The following is a 19,025-nucleotide window of genomic DNA, read 5'->3' on the forward strand; positions in this document are numbered from 1 at the left end:
CTTTCCGTAGCGCCACAACAAAGTCACGTGATGTACGTAACAACGTCAGTCGGAATCCGGTCGATGAATAAACACCCAGCACGAGAGAAGTCGTCCTTGCTTTATTAATGTTATAAGTTAACATAGCCAGAGGGCACAGATCATTACATGGTGTCAGAGTAGCGGAGTTTAAATACCCAATATGGATTCGTACGGCGTTCCAGCTCCACGGATGGACTGGGAATCGGCGAACTTACCTGAAGCATGGAGACGATTTCGACAAACAACGGAGCTAATGTTCACGGGCCCCCTGCGCGGGAAGAATGAAGAGGAGAAATGCAGCTACCTCCTGCTCTGGATAGGGGAAAAAGGGCGCGATGTGCACAACACTTGGACACTCAGCGGAGAACAAGCCAAGAAGCTAGAAACGTACTACGATAAGTACACTGAGTACATCACCCCCAAAGCAAACCCGATTTATGCCAGATATAAATTTCATGAAAAGATGCAGGGAGAGAGTGAATCCTTCGAACGATTTGTAACTGAGCTAAAGCTCCTAGTCAAAGACTGTGGCTACCCAAATGCCGACGAGATGGTCAGGGACCGCATCGTGTTTGCCACCAACTCACCCAGAGTGAGAGAAAAGCTACTTAGCCAGGGAGCTGAGCTAACGCTAGAAAAAGCCATAGATGTAGCCCGCTCACACGAGCTAGCAAAGCAACAGCTAACGTTTATGGGCCAGGGCAGCACACATGAAACGGTGCACGCAATAGGCAGAAAGACTTACAAACCGAACGCACCCAAAGCAGCTAACGCTAACTTCAGACAAAGGGACGTTAGCACCGCCGCCAGGGCGTGTAGCTATTGTGGAGGGCTACACGGCGCTAAAGCCACTTGCCCAGCTAAGGGTAAACAATGCATTAAATGCAAGAAGCTCAATCATTTTGCTAAAGTATGCAAGTCTAGCTCCCAGGGACAGACAAAGTACTACCGCGGCACAGTACATGCCGTCGGAGAGAACCCAGAAGAGTGCACCACTGACAGAGAACAGGAAGAACTGTACTTCGACAACATTACAGTGGAGAGCACCGCTGTGGGAGAACAGACAGAGCTGTACATAGACTGCATCTCAATAGAGAACAACGGAAAAAGCAACGAGCAGGCTTACGTAGAGGTTGGAATTGGCACACCTCCACAGAAGGTAAAGTTTAAACTAGACACTGGGGCACAGGCCAATACTATTCCCACCAACCTGTTCCAGGCGCTGTTCAAAAATGTGACACTGAAACCAGCAATACACAGACTCACTGAATATGGAGGAGGCGCGCTGAGCGTGAAAGGCACATGCAAACTCAAATGTAAGTACAGAGACAATGCAATTATGCTGGACTTTTACGTCATTGACACAAACGCCCCACCAGTCATGGCAATGAAAACATGCCGTGACCTAAACTTGGTAAAAATAGTGATGGCTGTGAGCGAGGAAAACAATGTCACATCACAGAGCATAATGGATGAGTATGCAGATGTTTTCCAAGGAATAGGAGAGTTCCCAGGCGAGTGCACCTTCCGCGTCACACCAGATGCAACGCCGGTCGTCTGCCCGCCACGCAGAATCCCCATCGCCCTACGCAGCAAACTGAGGGACGAGCTTGACAGCATGGAGAAAGGCGGCATAATCTGTAAGGTAACAGAACCCACAGAATGGGTGAACGCACTCGTCATTGTTGAGAAGCCAAAGACAGGCAAACTTAGAGTGTGTTTAGACCCCAGAGCTCTTAACAAAGTGATACAACGACCTCACTACCCCCTCCCCACGCTGGAGGACGCCACCACAAAGCTTGCTGGAGCTGAGTACTTTAGCGTGTTAGACGCGCGGTCAGGCTATTGGGCCATCAAACTGAGCACTGAATCCTCAATGTTGACGACATTTAACACAGTGTTTGGCAGGTATCGTTTCCTCAGACTGCCATTCGGAATCGTGTCCGCTCAAGACGAGTTCCAGAGACGCGTGGATGAAACATATGAAGGATTGGACGGTGTGACGGCCATAGTGGACGATATACTAGTGTTCGGCAAGACTAAAGAGGAACATGACCAGCGTCTCAGAGCGATGCTGAAGCGCACAAGGGAGCGAGGGGTGAGGCTCAACCCCGACAAGTGTCACATATGCGTGTCCGAGGTAAGCTACTTCGGCCACACGCTCTCACACGAAGGCATCAAACCAGACCCACACAAGGTGAAGGCGGTCAAGGACATGCAACCCCCACAGAACAAAGCAGAGCTGGAGACAGTCCTCGGCATGATCAACTACCTCGCCAGATTCGCTCCACACCTCTCACAGATAAACTCACCCCTCAGACAGCTTCTGAAACAGGACAGTGAGTTTGTGTGGGATGCAGTCCACGACAAGGCGTTCCAAGAGATGAAGAATCTCATTACACAGCACCCAGGTCCAGTACTCTCATATTTCGACCCGCAGAAAGAGCTGCGACTCCAAGTGGATGCATCCAAAAGTGGCCTTGGGGCTGTCATGCTCCAAGATGGCAAACCAATTGCCTATGCGTCCAAGTCACTCAACAGCACTGAAGAAAACTACGCACAGATAGAGAAGGAGCTCTACGCTGTGGTCTTCGGCTGCAAGAGGTTCCACGAGTACATGTATGGACGAAAAGTGATTGTGGAGTCAGACCACAAGCCTCTGGAGGCAATACTAAAAAAGCCACTGGCAGCAGCACCACCCCGGCTGCAACGGATGATCCTGGCGCTCCAAAAATACGACATCCAAATCATCCACCGCCCCGGTAAGGACATACCGGTGGCCGACACACTGTCACGCAAGTCAATAGAACACCACGACAGTGACCTACAGGAAGGGATGGAGGCCCAAGTGCACACAGTCCTCAGCAACATCCCTGTGAGCGACACAAGACTCACAGAAATCAAGCAGGAAACAGCGCAAGATCCACAGCTCACCGCACTCAGACGAGCCACACTCACTGGCTGGCCAGACACAAAGAAAAAGTGCCCGCCCAGCATCCAGGAATACTGGAACCACAGAGCAGAAATCTCAGAAATGGACGGTATCCTGTTCAAAGGTGAGAGAATCATTGTCCCCCAAAAGCTTCGCAAGGACATGATACAGCGCATCCATGCCAGCCACCCTGGCGTGGAAAAAAGCAAATGCCGAGCAAGAGACTTACTGTTCTGGCCTGGCATGGGGAAACAGATCGAGGATGCGGTAGCAGACTGCAGCATATGCCAAGAACGGCGCAGCGCAAATGCAAAGGAACCAATGATGTCACACGCCATACCCGAGCGGCCGTGGCAAGTGATAGGCACAGACCTATTCACATGGAACTCACAGGACTTCATAGTCACTGTGGACTACTACTCCAGATTCTTCGAGCTAGAAAGACTTTACAGCTGCACCTCATCTGCCGTCATCATGAAGCTGAAAGCAGCAATGGCTCGACACGGAATCCCCGAGACTATCATCAGCGACAACGGTCCGTGCTACAGCTCTGGTGAGTTCCGCAACTTCTCACAGACATGGGGTTTCTCACACACCACCACAAGCCCCCACTACCCACAGAGCAACGGCCTCTCCGAGAAGACTGTCCAGACGGCCAAACGCATCCTGGACAAAGCCAAAGCTGAGAACAAAGACCCCTACATGAGCTTACTGGAGTATCGCAACACACCGGTGGACAACCTGAAATCACCGGCACAGCTACTGATGAGTCGGAGGCTGCGGTCCATTCTCCCATCAACAGCAAAACACCTGCAGCCACAGATCGCCAGTCAGGAGGATGTTCACAAAAGGAGAGAGGTATGTCAACAGCGCCAGCAGGCATACTACAACCGAACAGCCAAACCTCTGCCCCACCTGCCCGCAGGCACACCAATCCGCTTCCGGCAGGAGGATGGATCCTGGAGACCTGCAACTGTGGAAAGACCAGCGAACACAGACAGGAGCTACCACATCCAAACCAAAGAAGGTCAGATCTACCAACGCAACCGTCAACACCTGCGACAAAGCAGAGTGAACACTCACACTACACACACACACACTTCACAGCAGACTGTTACCAGCGCTAACAACAACACACAAGCCCATCAGCAAGAGCATGCTGAACCTCCAGACACGAACAATCAGCGACAACCAGACACACAGCCTGGTTACACCACGAGGTCAGGTCGCACGATCAAACCAAGACAAATCCTTGACTTATGAATGTTAAAAAAGAGAGAATTTTACACCAACCTGTACTATACCTGCTATGTTTTGAAAAGAAATATTTACAGTGTTCACTTACCTTGTGTACCTACCTGCTGTTTGCAGTTACCAGTAATGAAATGAAAAAAAGATGAAATGTTATTACGGTGTCACATTTAGACAGTGAAGGAAATGTTTTACACTACTTTGTTGCAGTCCAGTTATATAAGAGTTCCACTTTCATATTCTTTCTTATTAAGATTGTATTCGCTTATAAACGTGCTCAACGTGGTCTGTATCTCTGCAGAGAAAGCAGCACTTTTCAGAAAAAGGGAGATGTAATATTTGCTAGTAATATTTGATTTGGTAATGTCCCTTACGGCTTTCCGTAGCGCCACAACAAAGTCACGTGATGTACGTAACAACGTCAGTCGGAATCCGGTCGATGAATAAACACCCAGCACGAGAGAAGTCGTCCTTGCTTTATTAATGTTATAAGTTAACATAGCCAGAGGGCACAGATCATTACAAGAAGTGAGCCATATTCACAAAGATAGTGAATTATGGCGACGTTTAGCCCACCAGAAAACGTTAGCTTTGATAAACCGACGGAATGGACTGACTGGAAAAGACTCTTCGAGAGATTCCGAATGGCGACCAAGCTCCACAAGGAAGATGGTGAAGTACAAGTTAGTTCTCTAATGGGGAGTGAAGCAGAGAATGTTTTCAAGTCTTTCACTTCTGCTGAAGCAGCACACGAGAAGGATTACAATATAGTCATGGATAAATACAACGAGTACTTTTCCCCTAAACGGAATATAATCAACGAGCGAGCCATTTTCCACCAGCGGGGGCAGCAGCCAGGTGAGAAAGCAGAGACATGTATCAGAGCCCTTTATGAGCTGTCAGAGCGCTGCGAGTTCGGGATGAACAGGGAGGAGAATATTCGGGACCGGATCGTGGTAGGGATTCTAGATAAAGAGCAGTCTCGTAAGTTGCAACTCATGAATGATCTCACGCCAGCACAAACAATAGTCAGTGCGTCAGTCAGAGCCCGTTAGCATGCAAACTAGCAAGCAAGGGGAAGCTACAAGCGCTGCAGCAGCTGTGCAAGAGGTGCACGCACAGGGCGCGTGGAAGAAAACCCCGAAATGGCAACGTAACGCTAAACAGAAAGGAGGCAAAGACTCCAGAAACACGCAGCGCGGAGGAAAGTGCGGCAGATGTGGGAAAATGCAACACAAAAACCAGGAAAGGTGCCCAGCGTTCAAATCAGCATGCAACAAGTGCAACAAAAATGGACATTGGGAGAGAATGTGTAAGAGCAAATCGGTGAGTGAAGTTACAAAGACCGATGAGCAGAATGTACACTTTCTGGGATCAGTGAATGCAAACTTGAGTGATGAAAAATGGACAGTGCAGCTTCTCATTGGTGCAACACCAGTGGAGTTTAAGATTGATGCTGGAGCAGACGCTAGTGTTATGTGTGAAGAGACTTTCAATATGCTAATCCCAGAGAGAGAACTAAAGCAGACCAGCATTTCACAATGCAGTCCAGGGGGTCAATTGAATTGTCAAGGGCAATTCCAAGCATGCACCGTGTACAAGGGCAAGTCATGCTCATTCCCAGTGTATGTTATCAGAAGGCAGAGTGTCAATAACTTACTCAGCCATTCCACTGCAGCGGAGATGGGCCTTGTGAAGCGAGTCGAGGAGGTCCATAATGCATTTGGAGAGCATGGCACTCTCAAGTCAGAGCCTGTAAAGATACAGTTAAAGGACAATGCCACACCATATGCAGTACACACAGTGCACAGGGTCCCAATACCGCTAATGCACAAGGTTAGAGAGGAGCTGCGCCGGATGGAGGAGAACGGCGTTATAGAGGAGGTAACGGAGCCGACAGATTGGTGTGCCCCTATGGTGCCCGTCCTGAAAAGGTCTGGAAAAGTGGGAATATGCGTGGATCTAAAGAAACTGAATGAACAGGTCAAGAGAGAGAGATTCATCTTACCTACACCGGAGGAGATCATAGCCAAGCTGAGCGGAACAATGGTGTTCTCCAGCCTCGACGCAGCCTCGGGATTTTTCCAGATCCCTTTGCACAGCGAAAGTGCCAGGCTGACGACGTTCATCGCTCCGTTCGCCAGGTATTGTTTCCGACGCTTACCGTTTGGAATAACGAGCGCACCAGAGATATTTCAAAGAAAAATGACAGAGACACTGCATGGCCTACAGGGGACGGCTGTGTACATGGACGACATAGTCGTGTACGGAAGGGACATGGAAGAGCACGACCCTTGGCTTCAGAAAGTCCTGGAGAGAGTCGAGTCCGCTGGACCCAAGCTCAACAGGGAAAAGTGTGTGCTGAGGCAGAAACAGCTTCACTTCCTGGGACATGTGATTGATGCCGCTGGTGTGCGACCAGATCCAGCCAAAGTGGAGGCTATCCGAGAGCTTACCACACCAGAGAATGTGCAGGACCTGAAACGAGTCCTTGGCATGGTGAACTATCTCGGTAAATATGTGCCAAACCTATCCACAGTGGCGCAGCCACAGTATGAGCTGCTAAGGTCCAAGACAGCATGGACCTGGGGGCCAGCTCAACAGACAGCGTTTGAGAGGCTTAAAGAGCTCCTGATGACATCACCTGTGTTGACATTCTGTGACGTCAGCAAAAACCCACCGCACAATCAGCTGATGCAAGTAGGTATGGGATCAGTGGCGTGCTACTGCAGCTCCATGGGGAAGACTGGAAGCCAGTAGCATACTGCTCCAGGAGAGAGACTGACGCGGAAACCAGATACGTACAGATCGATAAAGTGTGCTTGGCGTGTGTCTGGGCCTGCGAGCGGTTTGAAAAATACCTCTATGGCCTCGACAGTTTCAAACTAGTGACAGTCCACAAGCCCTTTGTCCCACTAATGAACAGCAAGGACTTAGACAGTGTTCCAGTACGGTGCCAGAGACTTGTTATGCGGCTCATGAGGTTTAAACCCATAGCTGAGTATGCACCTGGAAAGACACTTGTTGTGGCAGACACACTGTCAAGGAGCCCTGTGCGCCACATGGAGAACGAGAGGGACACACACTCAGATGTGGACTGCTACATCGCAGCTGTCATTGAGAACATGCCTGCTACTCCACAGAAGCTGGCCAGCATCACAGCAGCCACAGCAGCGGATGAGACGCTACAGACGGTGATCAGACACATCAGGTCAGGGTGGCCTGAACACGTGAGTTAAGTCCCAGGTAACATAAGAGAGTATTTTCCAATGAAAAGTGAACTTTCAGAGTATAAGGGAATGGTTACTAGGGGATGTCGAATAGTGACACCTGAGACATTGAGGACAGACATTCTTGATAGGATTCATGATGGACATCAGGGCCTCACAAAATGTCGGGAGAGGGCAAACGCCTCTGTCTGGTGGCCGGGCATTTCCTCACAGATAAAACACAAGGTCTCGTCATGTCCGTTTTGCTGTGAGTCAAGAAGAGCACAGCAAAAGGAGCCATTGATCTCTACTCCGCTCCCTGACAGGCCACGGAAGCGTATAGCTCTGGACCTGTGTGAGTACAACAAACACAACTATTTAGTTATCTCAGACCACTACTCTAGATACATAGAGATTCTACACATGATAACAACAACCAGTGCTCAAGTCGCTCTGAAGCTAAAAGCAACATGTGCCTAGTACGGCGTACCGGATATGGTCATGAGTGACAATGGGCCACAGTTCTCAAGCGCCGAGTTTCAAGACCTGGCCCGAGAGCTCGATTTTAAACATATCACCTCGAGCCTGCACAAGGAAATGGTCACGCTGAAAGGGACGTGCAGACTGCAAAGAGAATCCTGAAACAGAAGGACCCTCTCATTGCAGTCATGTGCTACAGGTCGACTCTGTGCAGCACCACGGGAGCCAGCCCAGCTGAGCTCCTAATGGGCCGGAAGATCAGGACGACGCTTCCTACCCTCGAGAGAAACCTGCAACCTAGATGGCCTAATTTGAAACAGCTCAAGCAGAAGGACAAGGCTGAAAAGAAGAAGCAAGCCTTCTATTATAACCAACGTCACAGGGTGAGATCCCTAACTCTACTGCAGCCAGGTGGTCATGTTCTCACCAAGCTGGACCACCACAAATCCTGGACAACTCCTGCAGTAGTGACCAGTGAGAGTGTCACACCACTCTCTTATCTCATCGAGACACAGCAAGGTGGAACGTTCCGGCATAACTGTCGCCATCTCCAGGCAATGCCTGCTCCAGAGTCAGCTGGGAGCATAGCACCTGTCTCCCCTGTTCGCAAGGACGTCAGTCAAGAGCCCTACGACACAGTTGGACAGGGGACTGGTCCACACACCCCCAGTGTCAGCATACATGCTGGTAAAGAGAAACTGCCACAGACCAGGTCTGGACGGGTCATTAAACCAGTTGTTAGACTGGACTTGTGAGTGACTGTGTTCTCATATCTCATGGCCTTTGGGGGGATATACATGTATGAAAATAGGGGGGAAGAAAAGGGTGAACAAAAGAGAAAAAAAGAGTTGCAGATGGTAAACTGTATAACTAAGGAGTTATTTGGAAATGCCAAGAGTTCCAGAGTGTAATAGGTTGTGAAATGTTAAACTGAATGTTGAAGCCTTGTTGTTGCTCTCAGTGTGGTAAGAGTTTTATTGATGCTACAGAAGAATAGCACTGTTTACATAATGTTTAACATAATGTTATATCTGTTTACTTTGAAAGGTGAAAGAAAAACTAAAAGGGGGTGATGTCATAGTATTACAGTTAATACGGTAATGTGCACGACAGTGACGGAAACTGTGAGATGTAGCTGTACATGAAAGGGGTTTTACGACAGTAGACTTTATGCGTGAAGGTCGTGTTGCATCCATGTGAGCTGACCTGTTAGCTGATTAAAGTAGACACTTAACCTGCTCCGTTTGACTGGACACTCCCTGATTTATTACAACTACCACATGCCTCCTCTCATACATGTGGAGTCACCAGCTGCTTCGTTTCACCTGACAGTGAGGAGTTTCACCAGGGGGACGTAGTGTGTGGGATGATCACGCTATTCCCCACAGTTCCCCCTCCCCCCTGAACAGGCACCCCGACCGACCAGAGGAGGCGCTAGTGCAGCGACCAGGACACATACCCACATCCGGCTTCCCACCCGCAGACACGGCCAATTGTGTCTGTAGGGATGCCCCGACCAAGGTGGAGGTAACACGGGGATTCGAACCGGCGATCCCTGTTTAATAGACCGCCACACTACCCGGACGCCCCCATGATTTGTTTTTGACCAAACCCCTCGTGACCCAGTGAAGCAGATACGCCCAGCTAGTGAATACACTTGTAGTTGTAATACTACTTCCCCTCACTAAGACGGTACAACGTGTTGCTCCTCAGCAAAAGAGAGGACTGTGTCCAGAAACTGATCGGCTTTAGTGCAGATGGTGTCGCCAAAGCAGGGGTTGTTAAGGTTTACTCAGAAAAACGAACTGCGTAAAAGTGCTGTGGTCATTCTTCATCATGCTGTTTGGAGCTCATTTTGTATTGGCTATAGAATGGAAGTGTGTCATCTAGTTGAACTCCTGAAGTGCCCCACATGGCAACTAGAGGCAAGGCCTTCCTCCTCATCTTTGCATCGTCATCAACAATAGACGTCGGCAACATTTTTTCCACTTTTTCTGTCCAATATCCCTTCAATAGAAACACCTTCCCAGTGCAGTAACAGCTCCTGGGTGACATAAGAGAATAGTTTACAGATGGATCACACATTATAGTTTCCATCGGCACCATGTGAGGGCGGTAATGGGAAAGCACCAGCTCATTCAGGTTCTGCTGTAACCTTGGCACTGAGACAAGCAGAGCCACTTGTTTCAGTAGACGTCACGCACTACCCACGTGTTGTTGCATACGACTTGTGTTCTGCCTGCAACTGACCCTTCCGCTGATGCTGGCGCGTCCTTGGTGCAGAAACAACTATTTGTCCATTACAGGGCACAGCACCAATGGGGGCCGTTGTTAACCCGGGCCTTGGCCAACCCGATATGGAGCCTCGACCGATATGGTATGGTCTTGTCAATCCGCACACCGATTTGGCTAAATGTTACATCAGACACCCTTCCTGACACAACACTAACCCTATGGACGGGGGCACAGGTAACGGGCAGCATGCCGTCCCAGTGTTCATGGACTAGCACACATGCCTATCGTAGAAATGCTAGGACTTCTTATAACCATGAAAACGCCCACACTGCCCGACTGATTCAAGATTCACCAATACAATACCGATGTCCAATGTTGATTGGGGGGGGGGAGGCTCTGATATAGGGTATTAAAAAGTCACTTCTGTGCACCTTTGCCTTTGTGCACTTCCTGTTGACACCTACGTATGTCCTATTGGAATTGAACCTAGTTTTTTGACACTTGTGTTGTTGCCTCCTGACTAGAGCCTTGCTCGTGTTGTATTGACTCTCAGATGTACGCTTTGCATAAAAGCGTCTGCTAAAGGAAATTGGAAAACTGGAAATCGAAATTGGAAAACATTATCTTATCTTGGCTTATGTAGATGTGACCAATTTCAGGGTATAGTTATGCAGCCCACCTATCACTAGGTTGCTCAGGGGAGGACCCTGAGTTCTTTAAGTCAGGTAACATAATGTATGATAAAGAATCCTTAAGGTAACAGCCCGTTGTCTTCTTTTTTTAAATATGCAACTTGTTACTGCGTTTCCACTCTGTTACTGTGCAAAACAGTAACGGGGTGGAGGGTAACATAATGTCCACATATCTGAGTTGTGATTTAAAAAAAATCCTTAATAGTTGACACAGAATCTTTAATGGATTCATGTAGAGGACGACCCTGGTGGTGGCCATGGCAAGTTTCATGTAATTTTACAGTACAGGTTTTGAGAAACTTTAAGCTCAAATAAGCTCAAATTACATTATAATACAATAGTAATGTCCACATATGTGACCTGTGACAGGGCGGACACACAGTAACGCGAGGGCGGACACACAGTAACGCGAGGGCTAGATGAATAAGTGTTTCCAGCATGTGTTGGTATTTATCATTACACACGAAATTACATGAAACTTGTGATGGACACAGCCAGGGTCGTCCACTACATGAACCCACTGAAAGTTCTGTGTCAACTATTAAGGGGTTTTTTTTTAATGTGGGAATTTTTTGACATTATGTTACCCTCCACCCTGTTCCTGTTTTGCTTTGTCGGCAGTTCCGCCAGTCATGCTGGCTGGCGTTCGTTCCCTTGGACAGGGATTTGTTTTGTTGTGTTGTTTAGTTCGGATGTTAGTCTGGATATGTGTGTTCTTGTAGTTTTTGGATGTGTTTTTGTCTGTGTGTTGTACTGCTGTGGGCTGGGGGAAACGGCCTTTCATTTCATTTCATGTGTGCAAGTGCATGAAGCGATGACAAATGAAGTGTTCCTGATTCCTGATTCGTAAGTGAGGCAACAGCAGAAAAGCCCATCTCACAGGGACGGGATGTGGCGAAGGGAAGCAGAATGCCCACAGCCCTCTGTCCTCTCAGTGGACACTCCCTCTCCACACCAAGCCAGAATTCACTCGGTGTCTGAGCTGTAAAGCTCCGCCTCAGGGTGGAGTCAGGCGTCATCTCCATGAACTGGTCCTCTTCAGCAGAGCTGAATCAGCAGGTGCTGCTGCACTGAGCACTGCTGTTTGGGAAGTATTTTTGAAAGCATCCTCTCAGGGGAGAGATGTGCTCCTTAAGACATGAAATCACTGTGGCGGCTCCAGAACCACCGGTTTCAACAAATTCACTCAGATTCTCAAAGAAATCAGTATTTCCTTGATCAAGTCACCTGCCCCACATCTCAAGCTTTCAACTGAATGCACTGGTCTTGTCTGCCAGGTGAGAGGGTACTTGTCTCTGCCTTGAAGCTGAAGATGTAATTCATTCAGCTTTCCAAATATATCGCTGAGATAGGCCAGTTTCACCAGAAACTGTTCATCACTAAACCTGCTATCAACTTCGTGCATACGCTCCTCCTCCTGAAACATCTGGATTTCCTCTCTGAGCTCAAAGACTCACGACAACACTTTACCTCGAGAGCCACCTAGCCTCGCTGTGAAACACCACAGCTGGATGTTCAGCTCCCACCTCCTCACTAAGTGCAGAGAACAGCCGCGCTCTCAGGGTCTTGCTTTGATGAAACTGACCACGCTAACAGCATGATGGGTCAAAACCTGGTTTAGGTCTGGGCTAATCTGTGTTGATGCTAGCGCTTCTCTGTGGATGACACAGTGCGTCCATTGTGCATTTGGCGAGACCCTCTTGATTAGTGGCTGCGATCCCTTCATTTTCCCTGCCATGGTCTGTGCACCATCCATGCAAACACCCACACAGTTCTCCCAGTTCAGCCCATGTTGTGTCAGGTACCAGTCCAGAAGCCCGAAGAGCTCATCTGTACATTACTTACTCAAGTCCCACTGTGCTGTGTAGCTCACATTCAATGCAAGTTGTGCTGCACAATACAAACTCACCTACCGTGAACAATAAGAGAACAAACACATCAAAACACATGAAAGAGGAAAAACAAAAACACATGCTAGTGTCATGTAGCAAGAATAAACACATGCTAATGTCATGTAGCAAGAATAAACACATGCTAAAGTCATGTAGCAAGAATAAACACATGCTAATGTCATGTAGCAAGAATAAACACATGCTAGTGTCATCTAGCAAGAATAAACACATGCTAGTGTCATGTAGCAAGAATAAACACATGCTAAAGTCATATAGCAAGAATAAACACATGCTAAAGTCATGTAGCAAGAATAAACACATGCTAAAGTCATGTAGCAAGATTAAACACATGCTAGTCTCATGTAGCAAGAATAAACACATGCTAGTGTCATGTAGCAAGAATAAACACATGCTAGTGTCATGTAGCAAGAATAAACACATGCTAAAGGCATGTAGCAAGAATAAACACATGCTAGTGTCATGTAGCAAGAATAAACACATGCTAATGTCATGTAGCAAGAATAAACACATGCTAAAGTCATGTAGCAAGATTAAACACATGCTAATGTCATGTAGCAAGAATAAACACATGCTAATGTCATGTAGCAAGAATAAACACATGTTAATGTCATGTAGCAAGAATAAACACATGCTAGTGTCATGTAGCAAGAATGAACACATGCTAATGTCATGTAGCAAGAATAAACACGTGCTAATGTCATGTAGCAAGAATAAACACATGCTAATGTCATGTAGCAAGAATAAACACATGCTAGTGTCATGTAGCAAGAATGAACACATGCTAATGTCATAGAGAATAGAATACAATAGAATACAACTTTATTTGTCATTGTACAAGTACAACGAAATTTGACAGTGCCGTTCATATCAGTGCAAAGATCAGTATAAAAAGAATTAAAAACATAAAACACGCATTCATTTCTACATTCTACTGGACACCAACATATTGCACAAAAAGTCAGGAATCAAGACCAAGCAGCATTTAGTGTGGTCATGGCTCGGGGACAGAAGCTGTTCTTTAGTCTGTTTGTCCGAGCTCAATTCAATTCAATTCAATTCAATTTATTGTCATTAAAACAATGTGCAGCAGGCACATGTTAAAAATGAAATGAGGGCTGTGGCTTCACCAAACAGTGCAAGTCAGACACACACAAACACAGCAAACACAGTGTAAGATATAGACACATGAAGACCAAAAGCTAAAATAAGTTAAAAAAGAGCAAGAGTACAAAATATTTAAAAATGTCTACAGACATTCAGTGGGTAGCCAGGTGGGCAACAGCTTGGGGAAGAAGCTGTTTTTGAGCCTGGTAGTGCGGGCTCTGAGGCTCCTGTAGCGCCTCCCAGAGCGCAGGGGACTTTAAAACAGCTTGTTGGTGTGTTCACCATATCCTGCATTATTATCTGTCCTCATGGCTCTTTGTGTAGTATACATAATGGTTGTAGGTTGGTGTTGTAGTATACATAATGGTTGTAGGGTGGTGTTGTAGTATACATAATGGTTGTAGGGTGGTGTTTTAGGTATTACCCCATACCTCCACACAGTAGATCAGATATGGTAAAATAAATAAACAATACAGAGTGTGCAATGATTTTGGATCCAGAATGTGACTTTTTCCCATGATGCAATGCTCCTTGCAGCTTTGCCAGCAGATTTTGTGGTCTAGTATCACACCTAAACATTTATTTTCATGTACTTTTTCTAGTTGGACATTCTCTATCACTCCTTTTACTTTGAGCTCTAAAAACCAAAGACCAAGTCTGAAATCTTGGCGTTTTGATAGACTCAGATCTCACGTTCAGCAGCCACATCAAAGCATCACCATAACAGCCTCCTATCATCTTAAAAATATAACCAGAATCAAGAGTCTGGTATCCCAGAATGACCAAGAGGAGCTCCTCCATGCTTTTATCTCCAGTAGAATTGATTGTAATGGTCTCTTAAGACCATTAAAAAGCTACAGCTTATTCATAATGCTGCTGCTAGTTTTAACCAGGACCAGAAGAACAGAGCACATTACTCCAGTCCTGACCAGGACCAGGAGAACAGAGCAAAATACTCTAGTCCTGACCAGGACTAGAAGAACAGAGCACATTACTCCAGTCCTGACCAGGACCAGGAGAACAGAGCAAAATACTCTAGTCCTGACCAGGACCAAGAGAAAAGAGCACTTTACTCCAGTCCTGACCAGGACCAGGAGAACAGAGCACTTTGCTGCAGTCCTGACTAGGACCAGGAGAATAGAGCACTTTACTCCAGCCCTGACCAGGACCAGGAGAACAGAGCACATTACTCCAGTCCTGACCAGGACCAGGAGAACAGAGCACAATACTCTAGTCCTGACCAGGACCAAGAGAAAAGAGCACTTTACTCCAGTCCTGAGCAGGACCAGGAGAACAGAGCACAATACTCTAGTCCTGACCAGGACCAAGAGAAAAGAGCACTTTACTCCAGCCCTGACCAGGACCAAGAGAACAGAGCACTTTGCTCCAGCCCTGACCAGGACCAGGAGAACAGAGCACAATACTCTAGCCCTGACCAGGACCAAGAGAACAGAGCACTTTACTCCAGCCCTGACCAGGACCAAGAGAAAAGAGCACTTAACATAGTCACCCCACTTCACCAGTGGGGTGACTATGTTATTCACTTTCTGGTCTAACCAGTGGGGTGACTCTATGTTATTCACTCTCTGGTCTAACCAGTGGGGTGACTCTATGTTATTCACTTTCTGGTCTAACCAGTGGGGTGACTCTATGTTATTCACTCTCTGGTCTAACCAGTGAAGTGACTCTATGTTATTCACTTTCTGGTCTAACCAGTGGGGTGACTCTATGTTATTCACTTTCTGGTCTAACCAGTGGGGTGACTCTATGTTATTCACTTTGTGGTCTAACCAGTGGGGTGACTCTATGTTATTCACTCTCTGGTCTAATCAGTGGGGTGACTCTATGTTATTCACTCTCTGGTCTAACCAGTGGGGTGACTCTATGTTATTCACTTTCTGGTCTAACCAGTGGGGTGACTCTATGTTATTCACTCTCTGGTCTAACCAGTGAAGTGACTCTATGTTATTCACTTTCTGGTCTAACCAGTGGGGTGACTCTATGTTATTCACTTTGTGGTCTAACCAGTGGGGTGACTCTATGTTATTCACTTTCTGGTCTAACCAGTGGGGTGACTCTATGTTATTCACTCTCTGGTCTAATCAGTGGGGTGACTCTATGTTATTCACTTTCTGGTCTAACCAGTGGGGTGAGTCTATGTTATTCACTCTCTGGTCTAACCAGTGAAGTGACTCTATGTTATTCACTTTCTGGTCTAACCAGTGGGGTGACTATGTTATTCACTTTGTGGTCTAATCAGTGGGGTGACTCTATGTTAATCACTCTCTGGTCTAACCAGTGGGGTGACTCTATGTTATTCACTGTCTGGTCTAATCAGTGGGGTGACTCTATGTTATTCACTTTCTGGTCTAACCAGTGGGGTGACTCTATGTTATTCACTCTCTGGTCTAACCAGTGAAGTGACTCTATGTTATTCACTTTCTGGTCTAACCAGTGGGGTGACTCTATGTTATTCACTTTGTGGTCTAACCAGTGGGGTGACTCTATGTTATTCACTCTCTGGTCTAATCAGTGGGGTGACTATGTTATTCACTTTCTGGTCTAACCAGTGGGGTGAGTCTATGTTATTCACTCTCTGGTCTAATCAGTGGGGTGACTCTATGTTATTCACTTTCTGGTCTAACCAGTGGGGTGACTATGTTATTCACTCTCTGGTCTAATCAGTGGGGTGACTCTATGTTATTCACTCTCTGGTCTAACCAGTGGGGTGACTATGTTATTCACTGTCTGGTCTAACCAGTGGGGTGGCTCTATGTTATTCACTTTCTGGTCTAACCAGTGGGGTGACTCTATGTTATTCACTCTCTGGTCTAATCAGTGGGTTGACTCTATGTTATTCACTTTCTGGTCTAATCAGTGGGGTGACTCTATGTTATTCACTCTCTGGTCTAACCAGTGGGGTGACTATGTTATTCACTTTCTGGTCTAACCAGTGGGGTGACTCTATGTTATTCACTTTCTGGTCTAACCAGTGGGGTGACTATGTTATTCACTTTCTGGTCTAACCAGTGGGTTGACTCTATGTTATTCACTTTCTGGTCTAATCAGTGGGGTGACTCTATGTTATTCACTCTCTGGTCTAACCAGTGGGGTGACTCTATGTTATTCACTTTCTGGTCTAACCAGTGGGGTGACTCTATGTTATTCACTGTCTGGTCTAACCAGTGGGGTGGCTCTATGTTATTCCCTCTCTGGTCTAACCAGTGGGGTGGCTCTATGTTATTCACTGTCTGGTCTAATCAGTGGGGTGACTCTATGTTATTCACTTTCTGGTCTAACCAGTGGGGTGACTCTATGTTATTCACTTTCTGGTCTAACCAGTGGGGTGACTATGTTATTTAGCCATGGTTCCATCTGTTCTGGAGGAGTTGCAATCTGTTTTAATAATTTTCCAGGAAAAGCTGTCACACATATGGTTGATACTAATGGACACTAGTTAGCGGTAGTGGTGGATATGGACAATTTTTTTGTTATTTTATTCAATATATATGGGTATAATAATTATAAAGAAAATGGTAAACTCCTTTCGAAAATCACAGAGGTTATAGTTCTATTGAAATTGTCCTTCCCAACTGACTATGTGTTGGTAGGTGGCGACTTTAATTTAGCGCCTGATGAGTGGCTTGATAGGTGGCCATCCAGTTAGGCTAATTTTCATTACAACCCAGCTATTTCACAATTTAACATTGACAACAATTTGCTTGATATTTGGAGAAATTTAAATCCGAACATAAAACAGTTCTCTTGGATTAAACCTGATGCAAGCAGCAAGTCGAGGGATAATTTTGGCTTGGTACAGAGGCAGTGATGAGAGCTACATTTAATTCTACCATCGCACAGGCCCCCTTAACTGACCATTGTTTAGTCTCATTAGTTTTGAAGCCAGTCATGAAGCCTCTAAACTCCAAAGGCTATTGGAAGTTTAATGATGATCTGTTGAAAAATGAGGAATATTGTGCCAATATTAGAAGAGTGATATCTGAAATTAAAAAGGACGCTCCTCTCTCCTCTCACTGCAGCAAATGGGAGTTTCTGAAGTCCAAGATTCAGGAGCTCTCTATCGGCTTTAGTAAAAATCTGTGCAGACAAAACAGAGAGTATGAATGTACATTGCTAAATGACATCTGCATGTACACTTATAATAATCAGGACAATAACAACAGTAATGAGTATAGTGACAACCTAGTTGCATTGCAGTCTAGGTTAGATGGGCTTTACATTAAAAAAGCCCAAGGTGCATATGTGAGATCTTGAGCCAGGTGGATGGAAGGTGGTGGAAGAAATTCTGCTTACTTCTTTCAACTTGAAAAGAGGAGACAGGTAAAAAACCCAACAAATACGCTTGTTATTAATGGGTCTGAATCCTCTGAGCCAAAGGATATAGCAAATGAGGTATTTAATTTCCATAAGTCACTATATTCCTCTTCGTTTTCTGACTCTGGTTCTACGCAGTTTTTTGACAAGGTTAAAGGTCACCTGCCTAGCACTGATCAATCCTTCAAAGATTTGTGTGATTCAGACGTTCCTATAGAAGAATTGGATTCTGTTATCTGAAAAATGGCTACATGTAAATCTTATGGCTCCGATGGTCTTACTACAAATTTTTTCAAATGTTTTTGGTCAGATATCAGAGAATTATTACTAAATGCAATAAAGGACTGCATAGAAAGACAGGAACTGACCCCAACTACGAAACAAGTATTAATAATAGTGACCCCTAAACCAGGGAAAGATGAAAGTATTCTAGATAACTTAAGGACTATCGCTTTGCTAAATGCAGACTATAAGATTATGTCAGGAGTGTTAGCTGCCAGACTGAAAGAAGGTACAACACAAATAATTAGTGAAACACAGTCTGGTTCTATCAAGGGAAGATCTATTCACAATAACATCCGTCTGGTTCTGGATCTGCTAGATTACAGTGATTTAGCTGAAGATGATGGATTCTTACTGTTTCTAGAGTTTCACAAAGCATTTGATTCTGTTGAGCAGCCTTTCATTTTACAAGCCCTACATCATTTTGGTTTTGGAGAAAGGTTTGTTGGTGTCATAAGCATGTTATTCAAGGATATAAACAGTTGTGTGTCCTTACCTGGTGGTACCTGCCCGAGAGTTGGTGTTAAGTGAGGCCTTAGGCAAGGCTGCGGCAGCTCCCCTTTGTTATTCA

This window comes from Lampris incognitus, chromosome 20 (assembly GCF_029633865.1).
Source record: "Lampris incognitus isolate fLamInc1 chromosome 20, fLamInc1.hap2, whole genome shotgun sequence".
NCBI lineage: Eukaryota > Metazoa > Chordata > Actinopteri > Lampriformes > Lampridae > Lampris > Lampris incognitus.